Source organism: Balaenoptera ricei, chromosome 8 (assembly GCF_028023285.1).
Source record: "Balaenoptera ricei isolate mBalRic1 chromosome 8, mBalRic1.hap2, whole genome shotgun sequence".
NCBI classification, from domain to species: Eukaryota; Metazoa; Chordata; class Mammalia; order Artiodactyla; family Balaenopteridae; genus Balaenoptera; species Balaenoptera ricei.
In genome coordinates, this window is record NC_082646.1 from 104,697,878 (window position 1) to 104,721,060 (window position 23,183).

Consider the following 23,183-nt stretch of genomic DNA (forward strand, 5'->3'; position numbering starts at 1 on the left):
TTCAATTTTAAAAAACTTTATTTAAAGCAGAGAGATTCAACAGCAGGCTCTGAAGTCAGCCCACCTGGTTGGGAGCCTTGAAACCCTGACTCTCCCACTGCCTCTGCTTGAGTTTTGCAAAGTACACGTTAATCTTTATGTATTTCAGAGAATTCATCTGTAAAATGGAATGATATCTACCTCATGGGGTTGTGAGGATCACATGAGATAATGCGGGCAATGTGCTTAGAATAATAACTGTCCATTACTATCCATTCAACAGAGGATACTCCAAGTATTAAAAATGATATAAAGTTCTGGTATGGGGAGATGTTCCCTGTATATTACTTTTTTAAAACATTAAAAGCAATATGTTAAGTATGATCCCATTTTTGAAAAGAAAAACATGTGTATTTATAAGTACATTTGACATCAGTAGGGAAATATTTAGAAGTATCTACACCCAAATTTGAATTTAACATGCATCTCATTTTCTTTAGTGCATATGTTAGTGGCACAACACAAAAATAAATATTTAAAAATATCTAGACTTGCACTGTCCAATTCAGCAGCCGCCAGCCACATGTGGTCACTTAAATTGAAAAGAACTAAAATTAAATAAAATGTAAAATTTTATTCTTCATCCTAGCCATAGTTCAGCATGCTGCAGCCACACATGGCTAGTGGCTACGTCATTGTACATCACAAATGTGAACATTTCCATCATCACGAACGTTCTAATGGACAGCACTGGTCTAGGGGACCCAATGAAGGGGACTTCTTGGTGATCTTTTCTCTTCCTTTGCTATAAAATGGGAAGAATTCCTCCAAACTTGGCTGGATGATTTTAACAGGACCTCTCAGAAGACCCTCCGATTAGGTAAGGAAAGCCGTTCACACTCCATTTTCACCAGGCATCAACCTATCTACATGTAATTTTCTTTGTAATATTGGGTAACAACCTTGATCATCCTTTTTTTCTTTTAAATTATTTTTAATATATGGCAATTCCTCAAGAGATGACAAAAGCACGTTTATCAAGCAGCCTCATTTCCTGCTCAAGAGGATCCTGGGGGTGTCAGAAAGTACAGAGTTTCAGCCAAATTAATTTTTCATAACCCTATGCAATGGAAGAACCATTGCCACCTGACTCAGCTTGCAAAGTTCTAAGTACTCAGGTCAAAAATAAGCTGCATTTCAGGGGCTCCGCAAACCCTTACTATATCAAGTCCAGGGCGTTAAAGACAGCACGTGCTACCGTCATCACAAGACACTTCAGGAGGTAAGAACCCACCAGATGTTTGATTATTAACCAGTGTGGAACAGGTGAACCCGGCCGTTCTGTTCCCCTGGGAGAACCTGGGATCGGCTGGCTTGTGCTGTCCTCTGGCGCCCCCAAACGGCGCCTCATATAGGAAGCTAAAACCCCAATATTTACTCTATGAACTAAAGACTTTCTGCCTTCGTTTCTCTACAAGGTCACGAGCTTTCTCTTTAAAGTGACAGTTTACAAAACCAGGATAATCGGATCAAGATTTCACACCAAAAAGTCTGTTGTGGTTCTAGAGGATTAGCCCCCCAAAGACGCTATAACTAATTTTTAGATTTTTCAATAATTTTATAATATTGTAATTAATTTATTTATTTTTGGCTGCGTTGGGTCTTTGTTGCTGCACGTGGGCTTTCTCTAGTTGTGGCGAGTGGGGGGCTACTCTTTGTTGTGGCGCGTGGGCTTCTCATTGCGGTGGCTTCTCTTGTTGTGGAGCACGGGCTCTAGGCGCGTGGGCTTCAGTAGTTGCAGCATGCGGGCTCAGTAGTTGTGGCGCATGGGCTTAGTTGCTCCGCGGCATGTGGGATCTTCCTGGACGAGGGAACAAACCCGTGTCCCCTGCATTAGCAGGCGGATTCGTAACCACTGCGCCACCAGGGAAGTCCCTATAATGTTTTTAAGCATACAAAAAAGTATAGATAATGATACAACAGACATTCATGTATTTATGATTCAGTTGAACACCTAAAATATTATAGATTTATTTGAAATCCCAATCCTATTTCCCTTTCTTCTTAGAGGTAAAAATAAAACTCAGGATAGTGTTTTTCAGACCCATGTGTGTATTTATACTTGTACAGTCTTTATTAATGAACACATACAGTGTTGACTTGTGTGTTTCAATTTTTTTCAGGAAATTGGCGTCATACGGTATCATTCTGAAGGTCTTGTTTTTATTGATCAACATTGTTGTAAGAGTTATTTATCTTAATACATATGTATGTATGAACATATGTAAATGTGTATATATGTTAATACATAGTTGATTCATTTTTTTTACTGCTGAACAGTTCCCTATATAACTCTGCCCATTTTATTTATCTATTCTCCTTAGAAAAAGTAATGGTAATTAGATAATTCATCTTTTTTTCTTTTTTTTTGAATTTTTGGATTTTATTTTATTTATTTTTTTATACAGCAGGTTCTTACTAGTTATCCATACACATCAGTGTATACATGTCAATCCCAATCTCCCAATTCATCACCCCACCACCACTTTCCCCCCTTGGTGTCCATACGTTTGTTCTCTACATCTGTGTCTCAATTTCTGCCCTGCAAACCAGTTCATCTGTACCATTTTTCTAGGTTCCACATATATGTGTTAATATATGATATTTGTTTTTCTCTTTCTGACTTACTTCACTCTGTATGACAGTCTCTAGATCCATCCACGTCTCTACAAATGACCCAATTTCGTTTCTTTTTATGGCTGACTAATATTCCATTGTATATATGTACCACTTCTTCTTTATCCATTCATCTGTCGATAGGCATTTAGGTTGCTTCCATGACCTAGCTATTGTAAATAGTGCTGCAGTGAACATTGGGGTGCATGTGTCTTTTTGAATTGTGGTTTTCTCAGGGTATATGCCCAGTAGTGGGATTGCTGGGTCATATGGTAATTCTATTTTTAGTTTTTTAAGGAACCTCCATACTGTTCTCCATAGTGGCTGTATCAATTTACATACCCACCAACAGTGCAAGAGGGTTCCCTTTTCTCCACACCCTCTCCAGCATTTGCTGTTTGTAGATTTTCTGATGATGCCCATTCTAACTGGTGTGAGGTGATACCTCATTGTAGTTTTGATTTGCATTTCTCTAATAATTAGTGATGTTGAGCAGCTTTTCATGTGCTTCTTGGCCATCTGTATGTCTTCTTTGGAGAAATGTCTATTTAGGTCTTCTGCCCATTTTTTGATTGGGTTGTTTGTTTTTTTAATATTGAGCTGCATGAGCTGTTTATATATTTTGGAGATTAATCCTTTGTCCGTTGATTCATTTGCAAGTATTTTCTCCCATTCTGAGGGTTGTCTTTTCGTGTTGTTTATGGTTTCCTTTGCTGTGCAAAAGCTTTGAAGTTTCATTAGGTCACATTTGTTTATTTTTGTTTTTATTTCCATTACTCTAGGAGGTGGATCAAAAAAGATCTTGCTGTGATTTATGTCAAAGAGTGTTCTTCCTATGTTTTCCTCAAAGAGTTTTATAGTGTCCAGTCTTACATTTAGGTCTCTAATCCATTTTGAGTTTATTTTTGTATATGGTGTTTGGGAGCATTCTGATTTCATTCTTTTACATGTAGCTGTCCAGTTTTCCCAGCACCACTTATTGAAGAGACTGTCTTTTCTCCATTGTATATCCTTGCCTCCTTTGTCATAGATTTGTTGACCATAGGTGCATGGGTTTATCTCTGGGCTTTCTATCCTGTTCCACTGATCTATATTTCTGTTTTTGTGCCAGTACCATATTGTCTTGATTACTGTAGCTTTGTAGTATAGTCTGAAGTCAGGGAGTCTGATTCCTCCAGCTCCATTTTTTTCCCTCAAGACTGCTCTGGCTATTCGGGGTCTTTTGTGTCTCCATACAAATTTTAAGTTTTTTTTGTTCTAGTTCTGTAAAATATGCCATTGGTAATTTGATAGGGATTGCACTGAATCTGTAGATTGCTTTGGGTAGTATAGGCATTTTCACAATATTGATTCTTCCAATCCAAGAACATGGTATATCTCTCCATCTGTTTGTATCATCTTTAATTTCTTTCATCAGTGTCTTATAGTTTTCTGCATACAGGTCTTTTGTCTCCCTAGGTAGGTTTATTCCTAGGTGTTTTATTCTTTTTGTTGCAATGGTAAATGGGAGTGTTTCCTTAACTTCTCTTTCAGATTTTTCATCACTAGTATAGGAATGCAAAAGATTTCTGTGCATTAATTTTGTATCCTGAAACTTTACCAAATTCATTGATTAGCTCTAGTAGTTTTCTGGTGGCATCTTTAGGATTCTCTATGTATAGTATCATGTCATCTGCAAACAGTGATAGTTTTACTTCTTATTTTCCAATTTGTATTCCTTTTATTTCTTTTTCTTCTCTGATTGCCATGGCTAGGACTTCCAAAACTATGTTGAATAATAGTGGTGAGAGTGGACATCCTTGTCTTGTTCCTGATCTTAGAGGAAATGCTTTCAGTTTTTCACCATTGAGAATGATGTTTGCTGTGGGTTTGTCATATACGGCCTTTATTATGTTGAGGCAGGTTCCCTCTATGCCCACTTTCTGGAGAGTTTTTATCATAAATGGGTGTTGAATTTTGTCAAAAGCTTTTTCTGCATCTATTGAGATGATCATATGGTTTTTCTTCTTCAATTTGTTAATATGGTGTATCACATTGATTGATTTGCATATACTGAAGAATCCTTGCATCCCTGGGATAAACCCCACTTGATCATGGTGTATGATCCTTTTAATGTGTTGTTGGATTCTGTTTGCTAGTATTTTGTTGAGGATTTTTGCATCTATATTCATCAGTGATATTGGTCTGTAATTTTCTTTTCTTTTAGTATCTTTGTCTGGTTTTGGTATCAGGGTGATGGTGGCCTCATAGAATGAGTTTGGGAGTGTTCCTTCCTCTGTGATTTTTTGGAAGAGTTTGAGAAGGATGGGTGTTAGCTCTTCTCTAAATGTTTGATAGAATTCACCTGTGAAGCCATCTGGTCCTGGACTTTTGTTTGTTGGAAGATTTTTTATCACAGTTTCAATATCATTACTTGTGATTGGTCTTTTCATATTTTCTATTTCTTCCTGGTTCAGTCTTGGAAGGTTATACCTTTGTAAGAATTTGTCCATTTCTTCCAGGTTGTCCATTTTATTGGCATAGAGTTGCTTGTAGTAGTCTCTTAGGATGCTTTGTATTTCTGCAGTGTCTGTTGTAGCTTCTCCTTTTTCATTTCTAATTTTATTGATTTGAGTCCTCTCCCTCTTTTTCTTGATGAGTCTGGCTAATGGTTTATCAATTTTGTTCATCTTCTCAAAGAACCAGCTTTTAGTTTTATTGATCTTTGCTATTGTTTTTTTGTTTCTATTTCATTTATTTCTGCTCTGATCTTTATGATTTCTTTCCTTCTATTAACTTTGGGTTTTGTTTGTTCTTCTTTCTCTAGTTCCTTTAGGTGTAAGGTTAGATTGTTTATTTGAGATTTTTCTTGTTTCTTGAGGTAGGCTTGTATAGCTATAAACTTCCCTCTTAGAACCGCTTTTGCTGCATCCCTAGGTTTTGGATCATCGTGTTTTCATTGTAATTTGTCTCTAGGTATTTTTTTATTTCCTCTTTGATTTCTTCAGTGATCTCTTGGTTATTTAGTAGCCTATTGTGTAGCGTCCATGTGTTTGTGTTTATGTTTTTTTCCCTGTAATCGATTTCTAATCTCATAGCGTTGTGGTCAGAAAAGATGCTTGATATGATTTTAATTTTCTTAAACTTACTGAGGCTTGATTTGCGACCCAAGATGTGATCTGTCCTGGAGAATGTTCCGTGTACACTTGAGAAGAAAGTGTAATCTGCTGTTTTTGCATGGAATGTCCTATAAATATCACTTAAATCTATCTGGTCTCTTGTGTCATTTAAAGCTTGTGTTTCCTTATTAATTTTCTGTTTGGATGATCTGTCCATTGGTGTAAGTGAGGTGTTAAAGTCCCCCACTATTATTGTGTTACTGTCGATTTCCTCTTTTATAGCTGTTAGCAGTTGCCTTATGTATTGAGGTGCTCCTATGTTGGGTGCATATATATTTATAATTGTTATATCTTCTTCTTGGATTGATCCCTTGATCATTATGTAGTGTCCTTCCTTGTCTCTTGTAACATTCTTTATTTTAAAGTCTATTTTATCTGATATGAGTATTGCTACTCCAGCTTTCTTTTGATTTCCATTTGCATGGAATATCTTTTGCCATCCCCTCACTTTCAGTCTGAATGTGTCCTTAGGTCTGAAGTGGGTCTCTTGTAGACAGCACACATATGGGTCTTGTTTTTGTATCCATTCATTGAGCCTGTGTCTTTTGGTTGGAGCATTTATAGATAATTCACCTTTTTCTTACTAACACGTTTGAATTCTTTTATACTCTGAATACTAATCCTTTGTTTGGTTATCTGATTCTCAAATTACTTCTTTCAGAATGTGGCTTATCTGTTCTCTTTGTTTATGGCATCTTTTCAAACACAAGATTTTTACACATCAAAGGCAAATGTATCCATCTTATCTTTTATGGTGTATGCATTTCTAATCTCATGAGATCCTTCCATATCCCAAGGTCATGTGGTAGTTTTAACCTTTTTAAAAGAATTTTAAAGATTGACTTTTTACATTTAGATGCTTAATCTCCCTTGGTTTTAAGTGTATATTTGGTACCAATTGGATGTCTCTTTGTCTGTGTGAGTTTCTCTCTGGCAGAGTGCACTTTAGAATAGCCTTGGGAGCTTTGTAAAAAACCAGTTTCTGGGCCTCATCCCAGAATTGATGAAATCTTAATCCCTGAGGGTAGAGCTGAGACATTAGCGCTTAAAAAAAACCCCAACTCCCCCAGGTGGTTCTAACATGCAATCAGGGCTGAGAACTTCTGCTCCAAGGTCAGACCAAGAATAGAATTGCTGGGGTGTCTATCATGGGGTGGGTATTACATCGTTAGCTATACTGGATATTGCCAGTGCTCTGTAAAGTGATTATAACTATTTACGGTCCTTCCAGTAGGAGAGGTCCAGTTGCTTCACATCTCTGAAAACACGTGGGCATTATTATCCCAAGTAAATAATAAGGAAGCCACACCCAGAAAGTGTAGGTGATTTGGGGACTTGCCTAAAAATCACACAGCAGGTGCAGCTGTGTCTCCACCACCTTTGACATCCTGTCTCTCTGTTTACACGTATTGCTTCTGTCCAATGTGCTTCATTCACTAGCATCCCTGGACAAGGACGCTGGCAATATTTTTGATTCTGTATATACCCCCATTTGGCTCCTATTTGGACTCCAAATTCAACCTCAGCGTGGAGAGGTTCACCCTACAACTGACTTCTCCTAAAATTCTGGAGTCAGCCACTCCCATAAGCCCAGGCTTTCAAAACACACAGAAACATCAAATTAAGAGGGCGGGGTTGGGGGGGGAGAGGAGCTGGATATTAACCAATGTGTTACTCTTCAAATGCCAGTTAACAATTTGTCAAGTTTACAAAAATGTATGTATTCCTAACTCTGTGCCAAGGAGCAGGCGAGATGTCCTAAGAGTTTCAGAAGCACAAGGCAGGGTTTCTGCTCCTGGGAGATACGGAGGCTCTAATGCAAATGAGACAAGGCTTATGCAACTCAGTTTTAAATTATCAGTAGAGAGTTTTAGGTGATATGATTTTAAAGATGTGATTCCTGTGAGCTAGATGTTTGGACTAACCTTGGAATTTCCTTCCTACTCTGCATCTCTAGGGATTTATGAGATAAGGAAGGCTTTAAGGCTGAAGACTAAATAGAACCTTCTCCTTGGTCATGGTAGGCAGCCTCTAAGATAGACCCCAGAGATCCTTGCCCCCTGTTATTCATGCCCTTCTATAGTCCACTCCATGCTGAGCAGGGCTGACCTGTGTAGCCGGTTGGATGTGTGGACACGATACCATGTGACTTCTGAGCTAGGTCATAAAAGGCACTGTGGTTTCTGCCTTGCTCTCTCTTGAACTGCTTGCCCTGTGGGAAGCCAGCTGCCAGGAGGTAAACACACTCAGCAGCCCTGTGGGGAGATCCTTGAGATGAGCCATGCCTTCCTGCCAATAGTTAGCACTAACTTGTCACCCATGTGAGCGAGTCACTTTGGGAGTAGATCCTCGGCCTTAATCAAACTTCAGATCAACTGCACCATGTCCGACATCATGACCACAGCCTCATGAGAGACTTGGGGCCAGATCTACCCAGACAAGCTGCTCTTGAAATCCTGACCCACAGAAATGATGTGAGATAATAAACATTTGTTTTGTTTTAAGTCACTAAGCTTTGGGGTAGTTTGTTTTGCAGCGATAGATAACTTATACAATGGTTTTCTTATAGAAGCATCACCAATCTGATAACAAGAAAACAATTCTAATTGCTTAAAAGCCTTTAAATATTGTTATTACTCCCACAAACTCTGAAAGAGGCAGATAGTGAAAAGGGAAGTCTTAGAGAAGGTGAGTTATTTCTTTAATTCACAGGGACTAGATGGCAGAGATAAAAAGGTATCTCAGATTTCAATTATTTGTTGTCCAGTACTTGCACTATCAGGTTATAGCTATTTCAAAAACAGTCTGGCAATTCATTTATGGCCTTACAATGTTAGGTTTATAGGTGCATACATGGTATATGTGTGATTTAGAAAAAACTTTTTTTTTAAGTTTCAGTACTTTTAAAAAAATGCTGAAAGTACACTAGCTAGCATTCTACACACTCCTGTCACTACCAATCTGTTTTCTCACTTTAATAAATGGTCACCATTTATTTCTAGAGAAAGGGTCCACTTGTGGGCAAATTCATGGTTGAAAGTCTTTCTCAGTTCCACACACAGAAAAGGAGGGGGAGGTTTAAAATAATCAAAAAGAAAACAGAGCAGCAACATGAGAAAAACAAAGATAGTTTCCTATTACTGCTGTAACAAATTACTGAAAACTTTGTGACGTAAAACAACACAGATTTATCTTACAGTTCTGGAGGTCAGAAATGCAAATTAGGTCTCACTGAGCTCAAAATCAAGGTGTCGTCAGGCCTGCATTCATTCTGAAGACTCGAGGGGAAAATCTGTTTCCTTGCAGCTTCTAGAGGTTGCCTGCATCCCTTGGCTCATGGCCCCTTCCTTCATCTTCAAAGCCAGCAGTGTAGCATCTTCAAATCTCTTTCTCTGACCTCTGCTGTTTCCATCATCACATCTTCTCTGACTCTCCTGTCTCCCCCTTTTCGTTATAAGGAACCCCTGTGATCACATCAACCCACTGGCAGAATTCAAGACAATCTCCCCATGTCAAGATCCTGAACTCAATCCCATCTGCAAACCCCCCTTTGCCATGTAAGGTAACATACTCACAGGTTCCTGGAATTAGAATGTGGACACCTCTACAGGCCATTATTCTGCGTACGGGGGGCTCAGAACCACGGATGAGAAGCAGGATGAAAACGCACTGCGGTAAGTGGGCTGAAGAGCTCCAGGCCCAGACATTCAGTGGGAGCCCCAAGTTTCATTCCTGGGGGGGTCATGGGAACTAAAAGTCTCAAATTAGATGGGGGATGGAGCTGGATCCCTGCTTAAAGTTGTGGGCTGGGCCAGGCTAGGCTAGGGGCTGAACTAAATTGTTGCTGAAACCTGCCTGTGCTAAGATGTAGAACAAGCTGCAAGTCCAGAGACGTGAGTCGACCAGGATTCATCCTGCAGTCCAGGGAGTGAGCCAGGCTGCCTGCTGGCTCAGTGCCTGGATCTGTGTCATCCTTAATCGCTCAGTGGGGCAGCTCAACCGTCACAATAAGAGCCAGTTCTGGACTAGAGCCTTGAGGATGGGAGGGAGGCAAATGCAAAAGCATAAAACTGGGAGGGGTGAGCACAGAAGGAGAGAGACAAGGAGAAACATACAAACTCTGAGCATGGTCCATAAACCAATATTATAAAACACTGAAAAGATGTAATACTAAGGCAGTCAACAAAATCAGTAATTAGAATATGAGTTTATTTCAGATGAAATTAGTCTAATAAAATAATCTGACAAAGACTTTAAACTGAGCATGTTTAGTTTAGTTTTGTTTTTGTTTTTCATTTTTTAAAATTTTGTTTATTATCATTGTTTACCAATGGGGAGATGCAGTTTATTTACACCAGCAGTCATAGGGGCAAGGGGAATACACAGTAGTTAGCAACCTGTATAGGATGGACTACTTATGCAAAAATAAGACTCTCCAAAACAAAGGACAGTGGTGAGCTTCACTGCATTTTAAACTGAGCATGTTTAGTTTGCCCAAAGAGATAAATGAAGTGGTTCTAGGGGATCCCAGGATGCTGAGGTCCTGTTTGAGTCTGGGAGGAAGTTACCAGCACTGCAATCTGGACTTCGTTAGGGAAAAGGGGTACGTCCTTACCTTGGAGCCCATTTGTGAGGAAGATCTTACTGGGATTTTAAGGTCCAAGCTTGAAAAGGTGGTCCCTTTGCCAAGTGTATAAAGATGTCCTCAGAGGCCACATTACCCACAGACAGACCCAGATGTGTCAGGTCCAAACAGGGAAGCAATTCGGAGTCTGCAACATGAACATCATTTCACCTAGAAAACAGGACAAAATTTTGTCTTTGAACGTTGAGGGATGTTAAGTATCCTACCCTTTGCTATATTCCCACTACACAGTTTACCCACAACTTATTGGTTTTTCTGTAGTAAAGAGTTTCTCAGGTCAAAAATTCTGTTCTATTCTCATTCAGGTCATTCCAAAGACTCAGATGCTCTAGTCCACTGCAACCCCAAGGAATGTTCCCATGAATTCTCAAGGATGAGTTTATAGTTTGTAGAGAGGCAGAGAAACTACCTCGTTTGGAGACATAAAATCTTTTAAACAGGTAGATCCTCTTTTAACTCAGCAAGGATTTTTTTTAAATAAATTTATTTATTTATTCATTTATTTAATTTTTGGCTGTATTGGGTCTTCACTGCTGCACACGGGTTTTCTCTAGTTGCTGAGAGCGGGGACTACTCTTCGTTGCAGTGCGCGGGCTTCTCATTGTGGTGGCTTCTCTTGTTGCAGAGCACAAGCTCTAAGCACGTGGGCTTCGGTAGTTGTGGCTCGTGGGCTCTAGAGCGCAGGCTCAGTAGTTGTGGTGCACGGGCTTAGCTGCTCCACGGCATATGGGATCTTCCCGGACCAGGGCTCGAACCCGTGTCCCCTGCATTGGCAGGCGGATTCTTAACCACTGCACCACCAGGGAAGCCCCCACGGATTTTTTAAAATTTATTTTTACTTATTTATTTTTGGCTGTATTGGGTCTTTGTTGCTGCCCGTGGGCTTTCTCTAGTTGCGGCGAGCGGAGGCTACTCTGCGTTGCAGTGTGCCAGCTTCTCACTGCGGTGGCTTCTCTTGTTGCAGGGGCTCTAGGCACGTGGGCTTCAGTAGTTGTGGCATGCGGGCTCAGTAGTTGTGGCTCACGGGCTCTAGAGCGCAGGCTCAGTAGTTGTGGCTCACGGGCCTAGTTGCTCCGCGGCATGTGGGATCCTCCCAGACCAGGGCTCAAACCCATGTCCACTGCATTGGCAGGCAGATTCTTAACCACTGCGCCACCAGAGAAGCCCCTCAGCAAGGATTTTAATGAGCATCTACTATGTACAAGTGTTTGGCCATATGGCATGAGATTTCAGAGTACAGTACTTTTTCAGGACCTTTGGGGTTAAACTGCAGGTTTGAGGTGACATGTTTTAGTAACTCTAGAATCAGGACCTGAGTTCAAATTCCAGCCACTCCCCAGGCATCTCCTCTGGGTCCAGAGCAAGTTGGCTCATCTCTTTGAGACTCTGCCCACATTTGTAAACTGGGAATAATACTAGTAACTACCATATAGGGTGTTGTAAAGATTAAATGAGTAATGCCTGAAAAGTACTCAGCCCATGCCTGACACAGGCAGTACCAGTAGATGTCAGTTAGTAATATAAAACAAATATCCATTATCTGAGAAAGAATTTATGGTGCTGATAAACTGAAAAGGTGCAAATAAAGGTGACAACGTGGCAGAAGAGTGATGTCAGAAATCTGAGGGTAAGGCCGGTCAGACAGCCTTCAAACCAGACGAAGGACATTCAACAGCAGCAGAAAAGGACCTAGGATTATACCTCTGGAATCTTTTTTTTAAATTAATTAATTAATTTATTTATTTATTTTTGGCTGTGTTGGGTCTTCGTTGCTGCACGCGGGCTTTCTCTAATTCCTGCGAGCGGGCACTACTCTTCGTTGTGGCGCGCGGGCTTCTCACTGCAGTGGCTTCTCTAGTTGCGGAGCACGGGCTCTAGGTGCGCGGGCTCAGTAGTTGTGGTGCACATGTGGTGCATATGTGGGATCTTCCCGGACCAGGGATCGAACCCGTGTCCCCTGCATTGGCAGGTGGATTCTTAACCACTGTGCCACCAGCAAAGTTCCCTTTTGGAATCTTTGAATATGTGAATCTTTTATTCAGAGGGGCCCTCAGTTAATAGCATTGTATGTAACTGCTTTCTGGTCTTCACTGACCATGGGAGGAAGTAGACAAAAAACTAACTAGTTCAATTCACATGGAGATGCGTTGAATGTCAAGTATATGTGCTGAACCAAATTAAAACTACTCTGAGAAAAAAGGGGGAGGTGTTTCAGTCTTTCATTTTATTTTATTTTTTAATTTAATTTTTATTTTATTTAATTTATTTTTAAAGTATTTATTTATTTATTTGGTTGCACCGGGTCTTAGTTGTGGCAGGTGGGCTCCTTTGTTGCGGCATGTAGGCTCCGTAGTTGTGGCATGCAAACTCTTAGTTGCGGCATGCATGTGGGATCTAGTTCCCTGACCAGGGATCGAACCCAGGCCCCCTGCATTGGGAGCACAGAGTTTTAACCACTGCGCCACCAGGGAAGTCCCTAATTTTTATTTTATATTAGAGTATAGTTGATTTACAATGTTGTGTTAGTTTCAGGTGTACTGCAAAGTGATTCAGTTATACATATACATATATCCATTCTTTTTCAGATTCTTTTCCCATTTAGGTTGTTATAGAATATTGAGTAGAGTTCCCTAGGCTATACAGTAGGCCCTTGCTGATTATCTATTTTATATATAGTAGTGTGTATATGTTAATCCCAAACTCCTAATTTATCCCTACTCCCACCTTTCCCCTTTGGTAACCATAAGTTTGTTTTCTAAGTCTGTGAGTCTGTTTCTGTTCTGTAAGTTCATTTGTATCATTTTTTTATATTCCACATATAAGTGATATCCTATGATATTTGTCTTTCTCTGACTTACTAGTCTTTCATTTTAAAATAACATTTCATCTATTTATAATTGTATTTAAAGTAGAATATTTGATAATTACTATCATGTATTTTAGCCCTCTCACTCCCACTCTCTATGGAATGCTCCCCCTTTGAACGTTTACTGCTAATCTCTAAAAGCTTATCAATGGGAAACATCCTTCTAATTGGTTCTGCCTGAAGGACTTAACCAGGATGTCACCAAAACACAAGGTGTGGGCTTCCCTGGTGGCGCAGTGGTTAAGAATCTGCCTGCCAATGCAGGGGACATGGGTTCAAGCCCTGGTCCGGGAAGATCCCACATGCCACGGAGCAACTAAGCCCATGAGCCACAACTACTGAGCCTGCGTGCCACAACTACTGAAGCCCACGTGCCTAGAGCCCGTGCTCCGCAACAAGAAAAGCCACCGCAATAAGAAGCCCGCACACCGCAACAAAGAGTAGCCCCCGCTCACCGCAACCAGAGAAAGCCTGCGCACAGCAATGAAGACCCAATGCAGCCAAAAATAAAAAAATAAATAAATTAAATTTAAAAAAAACACAAGGTGCAAACAAAAGAATATGGGAAAGTGTTCAACTTCACTGGTAATCAAAGAAATATGTATTAAACATGAGCTGCTATTTTCATTCAATTAATAAAGATTTTGAACAAAACAATGATTAACATAGGCAAGGGCCTGGCAGAATGAACACTTTCATAGATTTCTGGTGAGTAACAACAAAAACAAAAGTCATACTGCCCTCAAGCTCAACAAGGAGATACTTAACTAAAATGTGCCACCCACAAGAAGGAATTTCATAGCCAGTAAAAGTGAGACTCATGAAGTGGTGGCATGGTAAAACACACACACACACACACACACACCAAGTAACAAAAGAATACGAGGTAGTTAGGATGCCATTACAGCTGTGCCTAAAAAATACCCAGAAGGAGTCATAGGAAGAAATACAGCCATGGTGTGATCAGACGGGGAGATTACAGTGATCACTTTCTATTTCTGTTTGCCTCAAAGTTCTTATAATGAGGATATATTATTTTTAAATATTTTCATTTACTTTATAGTTTATCTTAAAATTTATCTTAATTATTAAAAAATCTAGTGGTCGGGCTTCCCTGGTGGTGCAGTGGTTGAGAATCCGCCTGCCAATGCAGGGGACGCGGGTTCAAGCCCTGGTCTGGGAGGATCCCACGTGCCGCGGAGCGACTGGGCCCGTGAGCCACAACTACTGAGCCTGCGCGTCTGGAGCCTATGCTCCGCAACAAGAGAGGCTGCGATAGTGAGAGGCCCGCGCACCGCGATGAAGAGTGGCCCCCGCTCGCTGCAACTGGAGAAAGCCCTCGCACAGAAACAAAGACCCAACACAGCCATAAATAAATAAATTAAAAAAAAAAAATCTAGTGGTCAAACATAATCTAGTGGTGAAACCTCACAGCTCTCGGTCCCCAGGTCATATCCAGTTAAAAAAAAAACAAAAACAAGCAAACAAAACATCACAGCTCTCAAGGTGACAAAAGGCCAGGTTGCAGGCACAGTAGAACTATCCATACCATTCTCCTGAAGGATTCTAGAACATTCCTAAGAGCCTCAGCGCCTACCTGGTGAAAAAATCTTTACTAGTAATCTGTCCTTATCTTTGGGGGAAAATGTACTGACCCATCAGAGCTTCACAGTGTAGCAGAGACTTTATAATCCTCAACAATCTGTCTTCTTATTTCACCTTCTCCCCCTTGCTCAGTTTTTCCAAGGAAATGAGATCTTCAGGTACAATTTCAAGTTCTGGAGAGATGTCATGGCAAGAACCCCTCTCCATTCCAGTGGTTATGGTTTCCTATTTTCCTGTGGGGAGAAATCCCCTGGGCTCGTACTTTTTCCAGGAGCACACAGTGCCTAGGGAGCGTCCTGAATGCCCCTACTATCTGGGAAGAATCTTAGATTGATTTTTACCTGGCTCTTTGAGAAAGAGAGGCAGAGTGTATGAGAGAGAGCAAAATGGGGCATCATTGATAAAGCAGAACATAGATACAGTCTTACAACCTAAAGGAATGTTGGGAATTATACCCTGACTTGTATATACCCAGGAAATCCCACAAAAAGATGAAGGTTGGTTTTGTTGTTGTTGTTTTGTTTTGTTTTTTGAAGTATATCTTTTCTCAGACAATATAATTTAAGAGACAGATAAAGTGAAGGGCACCAATTGCTGTGAAGAACATGGTTGGTTAACCATGGAATATTGTTTAAAAAGAAGAACCATTAAGAATCTGCCTGCCAATGCAAGGGACACGGGTTCGAGCCCTGGCCCGGGAAGATCCCACATGCTGCGGAGCAACTAAGCCCATGCACCACAACTACTGAGCCTGAGCTCTAGAGCCCATGAGCCACAACTACTGAGCCCACGTGCCACAACTACTGAAGCCTGCGTGCCTAGAGCCCATGCTCTGCAACAAGAGAAGCCACGACAATGGGAAGCCTGCACACCGCAACGAAGAGTAGCCCCGGCTCACCGCAACTAGAGAAAGCCCGCGCACAGCAACGGAAACCCAACACAGCCAAAAATAAAAAAAATTTAAAAAAAAAAAAAAATTTAAAAAAAAAAAAAGAAGAACCAGGACTTCCCTGTGGTCCAGTGGCTAAGACTCCATGCTCCCAATGCAGGGGGCCCGGGCTCGATCCCTGATCAGGGAACTAGATCCTGCATGCATGCCGCAACTAAAAGATCCCATGTGCCGCAACTAAGACCCGGTGCAGCCAAAATAAATAAATAGCTAAATATTAAAAAAAAAAAAAAAAGAAGAAGAAGAGCCAGCATTATCTGAGCGAATATTGCTAATAATTGTATGATGTCTTTTTTTTTTTTTGGCTGTGCTGTGCTGCAAGAGGGATCCCAGTTCCCTGATCAGGGATTGAACCCGCGCCCCCTGCAGTGGAAGCGCAGAGTCCCAACAACTGGACCACCAGGGAAGTCCCTGTCCTTTAAAACTGTGGACTGGGGTTAGACGTTTGCTAAAGAGCCACTGAGTAAACAAAAGCAGGAATTCTGGTTTCTCGATTTCTCTTCGGGATGATTACCTGTGCCTTAAGCACCTTCTCTGCATTTGCTGACTCTGAGTGTGAGGGGCCCACACAGCAGCTGCCTATACCATCGGACTAGGATTTAACCTACCTCTAACTGGTCCAGCAAGCTTACATTCACAGAAGGAAACATTTTCTCTTTTTCCCACCCCCCCACCCCCATTCAACTTCTAGTGCAGTTTAAGTCTCAAGAATGTTTTATCATATAGAAATCGAAGTTACAAATCTTCTCCCAAGAAGTTCCTTGCAAGTTCAGCTTTAGAAGACCTACTTTCCCACCCTCACTGTTTTCTCTTGCAGCTTGGAAATGTCTTCAGCCTCCAACATCTCTTGAAGGGAGCCATTCAGAGGCAGAAGAGCTCTTTTGTAGAGGAATTTGGGTCACATTGGCTAGTTCCTTAAAGCAGTGGTTTCCAAGGCTGATGTGTAGGCTGGGTTTGGTGGGTGACAAGGATTCTACTGATTTGTGCAAAATGAGAAAAGTAAGAACAATGCAAGAGTTTTTCAAAGAGGAACTTATTTATCTGGCTGTGATGTATTCTGAAATTGTGTACTCTTTTATTTTTTTTTATTTTTTAAAATTTTATTTATTTATTTATTTTTGGTTGTGTTGGGTCTTCGTTTCTGTGTGAGGGCTTTCTCTAGTTGCGGCAAGCGGGGGCCGCTCTTCCTCGCGGTGCGCGGGCCTCTCACTATCGCGGCCTCTCTTGTTGCGGAGCACAGGCTCCAGACGCACAGGCTCAGTAGTTGTGGCTCACGGGCCTAGTTGCTCCGCGGCATGTGGGATCTTCCCAGACCAGGGCTCGAACCCGTGTCCCCTGCATTGGCAGGCAGATTCTCAACCACTGCGCCACCAGGGAAGCCCTTTTTTATTTTTTGAGTTAAAATGTCTTTTATAGTAGTAGGATAATAATAAATTGTAGGTTTTAGATAAAAACATGCATATTTACTCAGTAAAATTAACACAATGTAGATGCGCAAACATTTTTGTTAATTTTACACCTTTGTGAAATCCAAAAGTCCAGAGAACCATCACTTTAATAGATTTAATCAGCGATTTAATTCGAGATAATGGACTTAATGAGACTTAATTGAATTTCATTCTGATGAGGAAAGTTTTTAATAATCTATCTCTGGACACTCAAGAAGTCAACCAACTTGAAAGCAACCAAGGTGTCCTTCAGTAGGTGAATAGATAAATAAACTGTGGTCCATCAGACAATGGAATATTATTCAGCAGTAAAAAGAAATGAGCTATCAGGGCATGAACAGACATGGGGGAAACTTAAATGCATATTACTAAGTGTAAGAAGCCAATCTGAAAAGGCTACGTATTCTGGGATTCCAACTATATGACATTCTGGTAAAGGCAAAACTTTGAAGATGGTAAAAAATACCAGTTGCGGGCAGGGAGGAATGAATAGGGAAAGACAGAGGATTCTTAGTACTCTGTTTGATTCTATAATGGCAGATACATATCATTATAATTTTATCTAAATCCATAGAATGTACAACAACAAGAATAAGCCCTAATGTAAGGTACAGACTTTGGGTGATAATGATGTGTCAATGTAGGTTCATCAGTTGTAACAAATGTGCCATCTGGCAGGGCATGTTGATAACTGGGAAGGCTATGCATGTGTGGGGCAGGAGGTATATGGGAAATCTCTGTATCTTCCACTCAATTCTGCTGTGAACCTAAAAATGCACTTAAAAATAAAGTCTTATTTAAAAAAAAAGTCAACCTACCAAGCAAAATTAATGATTAGTTAGAACCATCATGGGGGAGCAAAGATCACTGGCCAGATAATCAAGACCAAAACATCAGTCTCTTAAGCCTAAAGCTTTAGAACTTCAGAGATCACCTCTCATATAGCTGAGAAAATTGATTTTGGTGGTTTCTAGTCCTGGCCCTACCACTAAATTGCGATATGACCTTTAGCCACTTATCACTCTGGTCAGTTTCCTCGACTGCAAAGAGCCCCTTCTGGGTCTGAAATTCTGTGACTTAACAAGTTTGTGATCTCCAAGTTCAACATGTTAAGAAAAACAGAGGGCTCCTCGTGGGTAAAGGGTCAAGTCTGGAGAAATTCAGACTGATTGCAGAAAGCAGCAAAACACTCCGTGAAACAAAAAACTGAGAAACACTCAGTTTTTCTTATTGCCTTAAATGGCCATGACTTATAAGTTGTTATTCTAGAGTGGTTTGATGTTGACGGGGAAACTAAGAAGAGATTCCTACCCCATCCCCTCTGTTTTTTTTTTTTTTTCATTAACTGACTTCTAGTAAATGAGGCATCCTGCTCAAAGGGCAGTGGATCCAACGCAGACAGTCCCGGCCTCCTAGCGGACACACAGCATGGGGCTCGTCTCTAGATTCAGAGACTACCACTTGATTCCCCAGCAGCTGCAAGAATCATTAATACTGGAGGGACCTTAAAAAGCTGCCTGTTTCACTTCCTTTACTTTGCAGATGGGGATGTTGACACTTGCAGTCACACAGTGGGGCCCAGGGCTTTTTGTCCCAAGTCCAGGGCCCATCCCCCTACATCACACAGCAGCTTCATTAGGCCACACGGACTCCACCTATTTCTGTCGAAGTCCTCAGAGCAGGGGAACTACTATTCATTACCTGTGGCAGGAAAAGAAAGATACCAGCCCATGTCAGTCGGCCTCCCGCTGGGACACTGTCAGCAGGAGGATGCCTCAGACACAGCCACGTGACCTAATAAGGCTAGCACAGAGGGAGAAGGTCATGGAACATGAAGGCAGAGATGGGGTGTGCCAGGATGCTCGGCAAACCACCTGGCACTAGGAGAGCAGCAGGGAACAGATCCTCCTTCAAGGCCCTCGGAAGGAACCAACCTTGTGGACACCATCTTGAACTTCTGGCCTCCAGAATGGTGAGACAATAAATTCCTGTCATTTAAGCCACTCAGTTTGTGGTACTTTGTTATGGCAGCACTAGCAAATTCATAACAGATTTTGCAAGCTTCCTCTGTCAAACACCTTCCAGTTGTCAAATAGACTTTGATTTTTGCAGAACCAAACAAAGTTGCCTTTTCTCCAAAGTAGCCAATGACCATGAAATTTCAAAACGTGAAAAGAGTGCATGTATTTAGAATTTCAGAATCATTCATTGGAAGCAACACAGTTCAACCACTCATTCTGAATAGGAATTCCTTATACAGTATCTCCTTCAGCCAGGGGCAGAAAAGAGTGCTATACCCCTAGGGGAGAGGTCCGCAACCTTTTTGGCACCAGGGACCAGTTTCATGGAAGACAATTTTTCCACAGACGGGGGCGGGGGGTGGGGAATTGTTTCAGGATAATTCAAGCACATTACATTTATTGTGTACTTTATTTCTATTATTATTACGTTGTAATATATAATGAAATAATTATACAACTCACCATCATGCTGACAGGAGGCGGCGCTCAGACGGTAATGCAAGCGATCGGGAGTGGCTGTAAATACAGATGAAGCTTTGCTCACAGGCCTGCTGCTCACCTCCTGCTGTTCAGCCTGGTTCCTAACAGGCCAAGGACCAATACCAGTCCATGGCCCGGGGGTTGGGGGCCCCTGCCCTAGGGCACAAATGAGGCCGGACAGCCCAGATGAGATATTCTGTAATAGAATAATCTGTAATAGAATAGAGGTGTCACCTTAGAACACAGCAAAGGATTAGTGTGCTCGACTACCTTCCATACTTGAAGCTACAGAGAGGAGGGCCTTACAAACCTTAAATGAGGAAAATGGGGCTGCCATCTGTGAGCTCAACTCTAAGACCACTTATAAGGGATCAGAGCGGAGACAAGCAAAGTCCCCCAAGCAAAGCAAAAGGAACATAAGTGGCAAATGCTTGCTATTCAAGGGCTGTATGCTTCCTATCCAAGGAAGGATGAGTTTTAGCCACCAACTTTAAGCAGTTCCTGTTCCAAAGGAAAGGTTCTCTCTGTTGACCTGAAACAAATAGACGGCCAGATATTTCTCCAGCTAGGATGGGTTTATTCGGGATAGCAGAGAATTGCAATTTAGGATCGGCCACGATGGTGAGCTCTGTGCAAGTCCCCACACAGCAAGGGAAAAGAGATCATTTTTATAGGGAAGAAAAGGAAGTTGGGAGGGCTGTGTAAACAAAGGGTCCGTGGCTTTTCATTGGCTGAGTCCTTGCCAGGAAAGAGGAGTCTTTCTTTCTGTTGGGCTCTGCTGTTGCTGCAGGGTGTGAGAGCTCCCCCTGCTGGTCTCCCAACTCTATTTAATTGAGGTATGTATTCAGGGAGTATGGCGGACCTTCTGGATTTCTGATCCCGCCAGCAAGGCTCTCCCTGTTATAAGCTGGATGCCTCAGGCTGCCATAGCTGGCTGCCATTAACCATTTGTCTAATTTCCCGTGCTGATTCTTTTTTTTTTTTTTTTTGGTTAAGCTATTTGAATTTATTTATTTATTTATTTATGTTTGGCTGTGTTGGGTCTTCGTTTCTGTGCGAGGGCTTTCTCCAGCTGTGGCAAGTGGGGACCACTCTTCATCGCGGTGCGCGGGCCTCTCACTGTCGCGGCCTCTCTCGCTGCGGAGCACAGGCTCCAGACGCGCAGGCTCAGTAATTGTGGCTCACGGGCCCAGTTGCTCCGCGGCATGTGGGATCTTCCCAGACCAGGGCTCGAACCCGTGTCCCCTGCATTGGCAGGCAGACTCTCAACCACTGCGCCACCAGGGAAGCCCCTCCCGTGCTGATTCTATTAGCAGGACAACCTTCAGGTTACAACGTGGCTTCTGCTGTACCTTAGAGAGAGAACGCACTCGATTACCTCCAGACTAAAACTGGCTACCCAAGACCGCGATTCCTCATACTAAATCCTCAATAAAAGAGCTTCTGATTGTGATTTCACTCAGTGCCCTGCTAGGAGGGAGACTGCACAGATAACACTTACACAAGGATTTTGTTTGGTGATATTTATTCTTCACTGCACGTTTACTGAGAGACACTCTTTCAATAAGCTTTGGTCTGCACATTTCTTATTTCATATAAATGAGTTTCTCAGCCATCAGGATCAGAGAGCAACAACAAAAAAGAGTGATTCTTTGAGACTTCAATATATAGGACCCCCCCCCAAAAAAAAAACACAGCATGGAGGACTTCAGCGTCCAGCTATGATGGAGGAACTAGTACAGAATAAGCTCTCCTATGGTAAACAGCAGTAAAGCTGGAGTCAAAAATATGAGCAACTCTTCTTAGGTGTTAGACCACAGGAGAAGGCAGACTGTAGTCCTGGAGAGAAGGGGCACACCTGGGGTTGAGCCCCAGGACCACTCAGCCTCTGTCTCCTTGGGGTGCAGCCAGCTGGAGCCCCGCTGAGCTGAGGAGGCAGGTGTCAGACCTAGGGGCAGCTGGAGTTACTGGAATTTCAGAGCAGGGTCAGAAAACTGTGGGGTCTTCTACGAAGTAGGGAAGATGGCGAGCAAGTGGAATATGCATCAACTGCTTGTGGAAGTGTGAAATGGCGCAACAACTTTAGAAAACTGTATCTTATAAAGTTACACATACGCTAGCTATATGCCTCAGCAATTCGACTCCTACATATTTACACAAGAGAAACGTAAACATAAATCCACAAAGAGTTCTCTATGAGTGTTCATAGCAGCTTTCTTCATAATAGCCCCACACTGGAAACAACCAAAATGATGAATGAATAGACACGTTGTGGTATATTTACACAACTGAATACTATTCAGCAATAAAAAGGGAACCAAATACTGAGACCCACAATATGGGTGATTCCCAAAAATATAAAGCTGAATGGAAGGAGTGAGACACAAAGCACATTTTGCAGTACAAAACGGCAGGGGGGACATTTCTGAGGGGCTGGAAGTGTGCTTATTTTGATCACAGGTGCATACATTTGCCCAAACTCACTGAACTGGACATTTAAAATATAGTCATATAAACAAGGTCCTACTGTGTAGCACAGGGAACTATATTCAGTACCTGTAATAAACAATAATGGAAAAGAGTACAAAAAAGAATGTATAACTGAATCACTTTGCTGTACACCAGAAACTAACACAACATTGTAAATCAACTATACCTCAATAGATAATAAAATTAAAAAATAAAATATAGTCATATATAATTATACCTCAATAAAGTTGGTTAAAACAAAAGAACAAGGAGGGCCAGCCCCTGGCATTGGTAGCTGATCAGAGGTCCTCCCTGGGAGGTGCTGCTAACTTCCACACTCCTCTAGTAACTTCTACACAGAAAGATTCTGGAAACTTCTCAGGAGGCAGAGTCTGCAGTTAGAATCTGACTCCCCCACTCACTAGTGTCATAGTCTTGAGGAAATGACTTAACCTTCCTGAGATGGTTTTCCTCAACCCTAAAAAGGGAGAATGCTATTTTTTTTTCCAAGAGCTGTTCAGAGTGTTAAAAGATTTATAGCAGCACTATTCATAATAGCAGAAATTTGGGGGAAAAAAAAACCCCGTATCCCAAATATCCATCATCAGTAGAATGAATTAAAATTGCAAAATACTCATAAATTGTACTTTTATACAGCAGCAATAAGAATTAAGGAACTAGAGCCACGAACAACAGCATGGATGAATCTCACATAATACTGAGCAAAAGATGCCAGACACAGAGCAAACTGTGTAACACTTTATTTTTTTTTTTAAACACAAACAAAACTATAATGTTGAGAGATGCATGTTTTGGGTGGTAAAACTATACAGTAGTCCCCCTTATCCATGGGGGATACCTTCCAAGATCCCCAGTGGATGCCTAAA

General features: G+C 41.6%; 1 long non-coding RNA gene across 1 annotated transcript; it reads right to left on the minus strand.

Moving 5' to 3' along the window:
• Window positions 1–1,632: 1,632 nt before the first annotated feature.
• LOC132370030 (uncharacterized) lies at window positions 1,633–20,485 on the minus strand. Its single transcript, XR_009504510.1, has 4 exons — window positions 20,360–20,485; window positions 19,810–20,038; window positions 10,429–10,608; window positions 1,633–1,914 (listed from the first exon to the last, which is right to left on the minus strand). It is a non-coding gene; the product is annotated as an uncharacterized LOC132370030 (long non-coding RNA).
• Window positions 20,486–23,183: the final 2,698 nt, after the last annotated feature.